The sequence below is a fragment of the Nicotiana tabacum genome, chromosome 4 (genome assembly GCF_000715075.1).
Source record: "Nicotiana tabacum cultivar K326 chromosome 4, ASM71507v2, whole genome shotgun sequence".
NCBI lineage: Eukaryota > Viridiplantae > Streptophyta > Magnoliopsida > Solanales > Solanaceae > Nicotiana > Nicotiana tabacum.
Genome location: NC_134083.1, coordinates 64766599 through 64777261, shown reverse-complemented (window position 1 = coordinate 64777261; position 10663 = coordinate 64766599).

The following is a 10663-nucleotide window of genomic DNA, read 5'->3' as shown; positions in this document are numbered from 1 at the left end:
GATTCATTTAGCCGCTTCTGCAGCGCCGCTTCCGCGGTCAGCCAACTGTATATGCGGAAAATCACTAACCCTGACCAACCGCTTTTGCGGTCCAAATCTTACTTCTGCGAACCGGCCTCCCCAAGCTCTCTTCCGCTTCTGCGATTATCCTTCCGAAGAAGCAACACCTGCTTCTGCGACCTCCTCATCGCACGTGCGCTCGCCCGCTCGCTTCTGCGAGCTCGCCCCTGCGAGCAAAATTCCGTAGGTGCGAATGCACGAGAAGACACAATCCCAGCAAATGCTTCAAGTCCTAATTTGATCTGTTAACTATCCGAAATCCATCCGAGTCCCCCGGGACCTCAACCAAATATACCAACCAGTCCTAAAACATCATACAGACTTAGTCGAGACTTCAAATCACATCAAATAATGCTAGCAACATGAATTGTACATCGATTCAAGCCTAATGAACTTTAGAATTTTTAACTTCTACATTTGATGCCGAAACCTATCAAATCAAGTACGATTGACCTCAAATTTTGCACACACGTCATAATTGACATTATGGACCTAATCCCATTTTCAGAATCGGAATCCGACCCTTATATCAAAAAGTCCACTCCCTGTCAAACTTTTCAAAAATTATCCAATTTTTCAACTTTCGCCAATTTATGCCGAAATGAACTACGGACCTCCAAATCAACATCCGAACACACTCCTAAGACCAAAATTATCATACGGAGCTATTGGAACTATCAAAACTCCATTTCGGAGTCGTTTTCATACAATTCAAACTAATGTCAATTCTTACGACTTAAACTTCCATTTTAGGGACTACGTATCCCATTTCACTCTGAAACCAAAAACCAACCCTCCCGACAAGTCACTTAACCACATAATGAAATAGAGGGAGAAATAATTAGGGGTTTGGGCTAATAATCTCAAAACGACCGGCCGTGTCGTTACTCAGGAAAGAAAGAAGGAATTTTTACTAGATATACTTGATTGTTAATTTTTTACCGCTTTTAAGGCGGTGTATGGGATAAACAGCAGCGAACAATTCAATTAAGGGTATTTTCAATTTAATTGCGACATTATTGTCGTGGTCCATGATTAGCTTTCTAAGTTTTATTACAACATACGCATGCACTCATCCTAAAGATCAACCTATTATTCGGATAGAGTTTTATAGTGATTTTATCTAGAGAGAGAAAACCACACCTCTCTCCACTCTTTAACCAAACATCACTGACATGGCCACCTCCCCACCCCCGGCGGAGGACCCATCCTCCAAAATCCCACTGGACCCCCCTACGAAAGCCTCTCAATTTGAGATGAAAGAGGACACTCCTCAAAAAATTTCTTTCAAAGAGATCCTACTGGAAAGGAATCTGATGTCCACCACTTTATATGAACTAACCCACTTTCCCCTCTTGTTCGAATTAAATGTGGGGAGTATTCCCATCCCTTTGTCAAAGGAAGACAAGAACATGTTATACCTCCCCTGGAGATACTCCCTAATAGTGAAACTATTTGGGAGGAAAATTCCCCACCAGGTACTACGAGCAAAGCTTGCCCATCTTTGGAAGCCCATTGAACCCATAATACTAATCGACCAGGGATGAGACTTTTTCATCGTCAAATTCAACCTGGAAGCAAGCATGAACAAAGTCTTGGCAGATGGACCTTGATTTGTGACGAGCCATTTTCTATCTATACGAAAATGGGAACCAAACTTTGTTCCAGCGGAATTCAAGCTTGTTATTACATCAAATTGGATGAGACTCCCACAGCTTCCAACGGAGTTCAATGATAGAGCGATCCTCGAGCAAGTGGGCAACAGGGTTGGCAAATTACTGAAAATAGATACATGTACCTCCTCCACCCTTAGGGGGAGGTATGCTAGGATATGTGTCCAAGTTCTATTAGACATCCTCATCACCACTGATGTCACCATCGGCACCCACAATCAACCTATCCTATATGAGGGGGAAGGGATTCTCTGCAAGGGATGTGGGAGAATTGACCATATGCTACGCTACTGCTCATTCACCCCCAAGGCCAATGAAACCAACCGTCCAGTTAATCCAACTCCTACTACCACAAATGTTGGTACAGTCCCTGGCGAAGACTCTCTGTGACAAACAGTTCCATTCAAGCGGAACAAAAGAGGAATACACAAATGAAATTGCTTACAACGACCAGCTGGAGCAACATCGGAGTATCCCACGACCCAGGTAAAGCAGTACAGTGAAGCCACAGGTACGTTCCTCGACCTGGTAGCCACCACCACCGGCGGCAGGAGCCCTAAAGCCCGCGAACATCTGGACCCAGGTGGACATTTGGGCTCTATAGAGTGGGCTACAGATAATCAACAAGACTTGAGGTATTTAAGGCCCAACTCTGATAAAGGATCATCTTTACAAGTGGGCGAAGTCAAAACAAGGGCATCCCCACAAGCTAAGCTGATTGGGCTGAAACGACATCTGCCTGAATCATGCACAATCCCAAAAGATGCCACTTTAAGGAATATCTCAATTCCCAAAAATTCCAATACAATCTACAAAAATGGGATTGAAGATTCCGCCCCCTTGACTATGCTCCCCCAAATCAGGTACTCTTACACAAAAAGAGAGTATATCTTTTTGGAAAGGGATCATTTGTCAATACAATCTCATCCTAAATGGCCCACACGTTCATGAAAGGCCACTTTACCGTGCATGCGCCTGCGCCACACACAACCCACCCCCATCTCTTCCCCCATCCTGCCTCTTCCAGTAGAGGTAATCAAGTGTTAATTACAAATCCAATCCCCAATACTATCAATGAGATGACACCCCTTGTCAATCCCTCAAGATTAATTGCAGAAGGCAAATCATCTCACACGAAACCCAAAGAGGAGATGGATTATAATGCTTCTCCCTCTTCTGCCTTTACTCCAAGCCACACCAATAGTCCCCTTCACTCTGATTTTTCATATGGAAAATAACAATCCCCCTTCTCAAACACAAGCCACAACACCGCTAACCATCTCCACCACCCCAATGCCACCGGAGCTCATACCGGAATCATGGTTGGAAATAGCATTCCAAGGACATACCCAAAACCTACTAATGATGGTAGGGTCTGTCCCGATGGAAATAACCATCCAAAATCCCAGGTATCAAGTTCGACTGGCCACACAACTCCTCCACCAGGGTCTGGCAAACTTTGGACACCAGCTATAGATATCCACACTACTCCAAGCCCAGTACATAGTACATGGGGAACCAACAACCCTTGTCTATGGAGGAACTCAAAACACTCATGGGCCAGATTTTCCAGACCATGCCTTTCTTCCCCCTCATGAACCTAGAGACTCTAGTCCCATCTCCATCCTTCCAACTCTGGCCACCAATAGTCCAAGTTCCTCAGCCACCATCCCAACTACTCTGCCCCATCAATCTACTAAGCAGGGGCACCACCATGGCATTGGACTACCTCAGGGAGTCCAATGTGGACCTGGAGAACATGCTAAAAAAACTAGGGATGCCAAAGACAAAGGCCTTCCTCATACAGGAACCCCTCGATATAGAGTTCAAAGAGCGGTCAGGAGAAATGCCTATTGCACTGTGCCCCAAAAAGCTCATAAGTTGCAAAATCGATCTTCGAGTGCATTCATCTCCAAACTCAAAAAACTCAGCAATGACTCTAGTTCCTCTAGTAGGTATGTTGAAGCCAACCCCAGTGAGCAAGGGGAAGGGAATCAAAAGGAAGGCACCAACCCAAAACCCCCTGCTAATGAATTCTGTAGGCACTGTGCATCTATGGTGTCATACCCCTTTTCTACCCCGAAAAGATAATGTATGTTATTTTATGATTGTGGGTTAAAGAGTTTTTCCAATTGAAGTGACAAATTTGAATAGGGATTTACAGAGTCGCCACTTGGAATTGATTTTTCGGTGTTCCAAGTCACCTTTTATTTGAATCCCTAATCAAAGAAAAGTTTGACTCTATTATTATTGGTCTGCGAAAACAAAGTCCAGGTAAGGAATTCTGTTGATCGGGGAGAAGGTGTAAGGCATTCCCCGAATCCCGTGGTTCTAGTACGGTCACTTTATTGACTATATTTGGCTTATACTATTTTTGAACAAACTGTGCTTTAATGGATTTTTATGCTTTGCCTATGTCTACTTTTATTGTTGATGACTTTATTAAACTCAAACTAGGACGAGCATTCCCTGCCCACTAACCAAGACGAGTATCCTCGACCTTAGTTCATGCATCGCGCCTAGAATTGGAGCCTACTCGAAGTTAATTAAAATAACAACTTTTATTTATTAGAAAGAATTGGAACAAGACGTGTCCTCGCGACCTTGCCATTTTATTTATGTCTTTATTCCGAAGCGAGTCTTCCCGACATCGGTTAAGACGAAATTGTTTATTTTTGTTAAATCTATTACTTTGGGTTTAGATTATGGAAAAATATTTGTTCATCTTTATCGTGAAAGAAAATGACTCTTTGTAGCTTAATAGTAGTAAGACTATATATATATATATATATATATATATATATATATAGTCGACTGCGCTCACTGGGGGTGTACATAAGGCATTGTGATTTTTATTAAAGTTGTAAGAAAATGTCAATGAGAAGAAAACGAGGAAAGATGTAGCAGCTAACAGGATTTCAATTCGTTATTTAATATGAATGCAATGCCCACTAAGCAACATAACTCCTATATTTTGTATTTTAAAACTTATCAATATGTACTCTCAAATTCCATAAAGAAACGATGCAACAGTTGTTCCCACATAGTAAAAGTAAGAAACTTTAACTTTGGTAAGTCTAATTACTATAAACTGACATCAAATGGACCAACCAAAAACGTGACCATGAATGAGATTAATGGACTATCAATTCCTCATTTTAAATCTTAATATTTTGCAAGTTCTTCTTTTCAGGTTCTCACTTACACACAGTTAATAATTATTACAATAAATCAGAGACATGCTTAGACGAGAATACAACATAGAAATCAAGCCAAGGAGGCAGGAACAACTTAAACAAGGCAACGACGAACTAATTACCTAACACAAAGCAAAAAGCAGAGAACTTCATGGCTAAACTTTCAGTGTTTTTACAAAGCAAAACAAGAAGCAACTCAAGAGTACAAGAAAAGGACCTTAAAACTGAAGTTACACATTACATATCTAATAACCGATTAAACTTTAACACTTGAGCGCAAACTGTTTGACAGCTATGTCGAGCTTTGGATAAAAGGGTCCCAAATCTACCTATAATGATCAGACCAACGAGATCTTTATCTTTTCAGCAACTAAAATATGCTAGCAGAATGATGTTTTAACTACCAATGTGTATATAACCATTGCAGATTGTAGGCTTGAGACATGGATAGCATGTCGAACGTTTATCCAATCCAGGAAAAGCGCATCAAACATGTATGAAGAGCTGAAATGATCATTATCTCCAATCAATTACTATAAAAGCTGCATTACAAAGTTTAAAGGTTACCTGAAGTGCAGAAAATAATACAGTAGTGAAACCGAGCAGAAACGACGGCAGAAACAACGATAGGAACATCAGTGAAATCAGTAGTGTTAAAGCAGTGCTTGAAACCCAAAGGAACAACAACTTTTTTTTTTGATAGAGAAGGAACCCAGCAAAAGCTCTAAGTGTTCTCCTATTTCTCTGAAACGATTTTACACTCAAGATACTCCTCACAAAACTCACAATTTCTGCTTACTATATGGAAGTTCAGCTAATGGTTTTTACTCTTAAGTTGTCCTTTTAGTGTGTGAAAGATTGTAAAATGTGTAGGATCGTGTGTCCTGAAGTGAGGAAATGTGTAGGATCGTGTATCCTGAAGTGAGGAAAGAGCAGCCCCTTAAATAGGCAAATAAAGTCACTTTTTGGGACAGATTTTGGTTCACCAAAAATTTGTCCAAAAGACTGACTTTGTGTGCGCACTGTTCAAAATCCGTCCAAAAGGTGAAAGGACACCCTGAAAATCTGTTATGTCAGAAGCAAGGAGAAAAAATATCATTTCAGCCACCCTACTAGTAATATGTAGGCTACTAGTACCCTATTTTATGATAAAATAACCTAAACTTCAGATTTTAACCATCAACACCAAACCACTTGATTTTGAACCAAATCAAACTCAAACGACTAACCATTGACAAAACAGAAACAAGACTTCAAATGGAACTAAAACTCAAACTAACTAGATTAAAATAAATTGATTTGTGCAAACTAAATAAAGAACAAACAACTGGATTCACAAACTAATGATCAAAAAAGAACGAGCATCGTTAACAATCGGACGACGACGTTCAATAGCTAAACAATCGATTAACTAAGCAAACGATTAAACTAATACACTAAAGATTATGCTTAATTAATAATAGTCTAACAAACAACTAAACTAAATAGAGATAACTAATTAGATAAATCTAACTTGAAACTCTAATTAACAACAATAAACCCAAAACAGAAAAATTAAAATCAGGAACTAAAATTAAAATCAAGAACTAACCTATTACTACTAAAACAACATCAAAAATTAAGTAAAGAGATGGCGATTATACCTAATGTGATGACCCAAAATATTATTTTTAAATTTAATAATTAATTATATGATCTAAGCACTATTTACCATTACTCGACTTGTGTGCGCAGTCCGTAAAATTTTTCGGAAAGTTTTCAGGTGAAAAATGGATTAAAATGTGAATTAGAGGTTTAAAACTCAACTGAGTTGACTTTGGTCAACATTTTGAGCAAACAGACTCGGATTAGTATTTTGATAGTTCCGGTAGATTCGTATCGTGAATTGGGACTTGGGCATATACCTGAAATCAAATTCCGAGGTCCCTAGTCCGAGATATGAAATTTTGATAAAAAATTTAAAGTTTAAGTTCAAATAGTGACCGGATGTCGAATTATGTGCAAATGACCCCGGAATAGAATTTTGATGATTCCAACAGTTCCGTAGGGTGATTATGGACTTAGGAGCGTGATAGAAATTTTATTTGGAAGTCCGTAGTGGAATTAGACTTGAAATGCCGAAAGTTGAATTTTTGGAAAGTTTGTCATTATTTGATGTAATTAAATGTGACATACTACTTGTTTCATTTCCATTGTCATTTTATCTTATAATATTGTTTAAATATTTTACCATACCATTATTTATTCTCCGGTAGGGCCTGACCTGACCTCGTCACTACTCTACCGAGGTTAGGCTTGGCACTTACTGAGTACCACTGTGGTGTACTCATACTACGCGTCTGCACATCTTTTTGTGCAGATCCAGGTACATCTTATCAGACCACGCATCAGTAAACTAGCTATACAAGGAGACTTTGAGGTATATCTGCCAGCGTCCGCAGACTCCGGAGTCCCCTTCTATCTTACTATGTTGTCTTCCTTATTTGCTTTAGACTATGATGTATAGAGACATAGAGAATAAATTCTTAGAAGCTTGTGACTTATTTCTACCGGGTTTTGGAAGTTGAAATTGTTTGAATTGTAGTTTATTTATTTCAGATATTTATTATTATTCGGCATTGATAGGCTTACCTAGTCTTAGAGACTAGGTGCCATCACGACATCCTACGGAGGGAATTTGGGGTCGTGACACCTAACGACCGTGCTTGAAGTTGTTCAAGCAATGAGAAGACGTCGAAGATGCCAAGAAGTGGTTGCCCGACCATAGAATGCTAATTTCATTTCGATATACACTAAATTCAATGAACTTGGTGTTATACCAAAAGAAAATGAGTGTTCTTGGGTCGGAATTAGGCTAAAACAAAGGAGGAGTGGTGCGAGTGGTCGCGGCAGTGGAGTGGCAGTGTGAGCGGGTCAGCGGGCAGCGGGGTAGTGGGGCGTTTGGGGTGGAAATTGACATGAAAATATACGTCTCGTGGGGGTCTATCCGTTTATGTATGTGTCATGGGGTGGAGATGCCACGAATCGTGCGAATTTGGGCAAAATGGGTGGCGGCTAGGGTTCCCTAGATCTGAAATTCGTGGAGTTTGAGGGGGGTTTGAAGGATTTGGTCTGAAAATATGGAAAGAGGAGGTGTTGGAGATTACATGGTAAAATTTTGAGGGTGTTTGGACCAACCGCCGTCGCGACGGATGGTGGCAGAGGTGGCGGACGAGAGAGAGAGAGAGAGAGAAGGGAGCTAGGGTTTGGTTATGGAGTGAAATGGGAGGATTTTCGAATTTTTGGAGGTTTAAATTTGGAAAGGGAAATGGATCTAAGCCATTGGATCAAGAAGAATGGAGGGATGAGATTTGATCTTACATTTACTTATCAAAACGACGTAGTTTAGGTACGAAACTACGTCGTTTCGTGATCTACACCTTGCAGCCCCTTTATGGATTAGCCATTGCACTTTTGGCCACTTAAATCAATTCAATTTTGGCCTAATTCCCTTAATCCTACTTATAAAACTACATTTACACAAATAAATTAATTAATAAAATAAATTATTCAAATGATCGATTAATGTGATGACCAAAAAGGTCATCTTATATTTTAGAATTCGATTCTGCGCTCTTAAGCCTTAAAAATCTCTTTTTTTACCCTTCTCGATTTACGTGCATAGTCCAAGCGTATTTTCGGAAAGCTTTTCTGTTGAAAATAGATGAAAATAAGAATTTTTACCTTAAAAGTTAATTTTAGTTGACTTCGGTCAACTATTTTGGTAAACGAGCCCGAATTCATCTTTTGACGGTCCCGTGGGTCCGTATCGAATTAAGAGGCCTGGGCGTATGCCCGGAATCTAATTCGGAGGTTCCTAGCTCGAGTTATGAATTTTTGATGAAAATTAAAAGTCTGAAAATTCATTATTTTTAAGAATCGGTTGTAGTTTGGCCTTGTTGATACCGGGTCCTTATTTTGGTTCCGAAGCCCAGTATAGGTCCAATATAATATTTATGACTTATCTGTGAAATTTGGTGAGAAATGGAGTTGGTTTGACGTGATTCGGACGTCCGGTGGTGAAGATAGAAATTTTAAAGTGTTCTTGAGAATTTCATTTGATTTGGTGCTAAATTCGTAGTTCTAGGTGTTATTTTAGCAATTTGATCACGCAAGCAAGTTCGTATGATATTTTTAGACTTGTGTGCATGTTTGGTTTCGAGCCCCGAGGGCTCGGTGAGTTTCGGATAGGCCACGAGATGTTTTGGACTTGGGAAAATCTGGTATTTTGCTGCAGCGGGTGTTCTGGCATGTCCTTCTTCGCGTTCGCGAAGGTACTCTCGCGAACGCAAAGAGTAAACTAGTCAGACTGAGATTTCTTCTTCCCGAACGCGAAGGCCTGGTCGTGAACGCGAAGTGATGGGGGATTTACCCTTCTCGAACGCGACAGGTAATCGCGAACGCGAAGCACTTGGGGACCTGGGGGAGGATTGGTCTTTCCTTCATCGTGAACGCGAGCGATGTCTCGTGATCGTGAAGGCCTGGTCGCGAACGCGAAGTGATAGGGTATTTACCCTTCGCGAATGCGACAGGCTGATCGCGAACGCGAAGCACTTGGGGACCTGGGGAAGGATTGGTCTTTCCTACATCGCGATCGTGAGCAATGTCTCGCGAACGCGAAGGTCAGGGGGGAGTAACCTTCGCAAATGCGGGCAAGGTCTTGTGAACGCGAAGGCTTGGCAGCTCTGCTCTTCGCGAACGCGACAGTGGCATCACGAACGCGTTGCACACTGTCGTCCAGTGCATAAAACAGAATCAAAACGTGACTCAAGCCATTTCTTCAACATTTTCAAGAACCAAATGGTTAGAGGCGATTTTTAAGAGTCATTTTATTCCCCAAAGTGTTGGTAAGTGTTTCTAAATCATTTTTTTTCAATTACCCATTTCATTTCATAAATTTTCAACCTAAAATCTAGAGTTTTCATGGTAGAATTAGTGATTTGGGTAAAAACTAGGAATTTCAGAAATTTGGGGATTTAGACCTCAATTTGAGATCGGATTCCAAAACCAACTATTTATCTGGGCTCGGGGGTGAATGGGTAAATGTATTTTGGTCCGAACCTCGGGTTTTGACCAAGCGGGCCCGAGGTCGATTTTTAACTTTTTGGAGGAAAATTTTGGAAATCTAAATTTATGCAATGTAATTAATTCCTTTAGCAATATTTTATATTATTGAGTTGTTTTTGAATATATATGAGTGGTTTGGAGGTGGATTCTAGAGGAAAAGTTGTAATTGAGTATTAAGTGGCATTCAAAGCAATGTAAGTGTTGTGTCTAACTTTGACTTGAGGGAATTAGGAACCTCAGACTATTTGTTGTGTGAAATTCATGTGAGCGGTGTATATGTGAGGTGACGAGTACTTATGCGTCGCCAATTTACCTATTTTTTCTGTTTCTCCCGTTTTTCTTATATTATCTCTTTCATATGCCTAATTACTACATGTTTATACTAGTGTTGTTAAATTGATCGTTCTTATTATGTTTACGAATTTTCTAGTGATAATCGAGTACTTATTTCAAAGTTGAGATTGATATTGTGGAACCAAATATTGAAGTAAGGCTTGTACTTGTTATTCTATCTCCCTGTTGTTATTTATACATTGCATTATGGTAAGGGAGAGTGTTAATGCACGAAGGGTAATGCCGTGCTATATTGTGAGTGTTAATGCACGAAGGGTGATGTCGTGCCATATT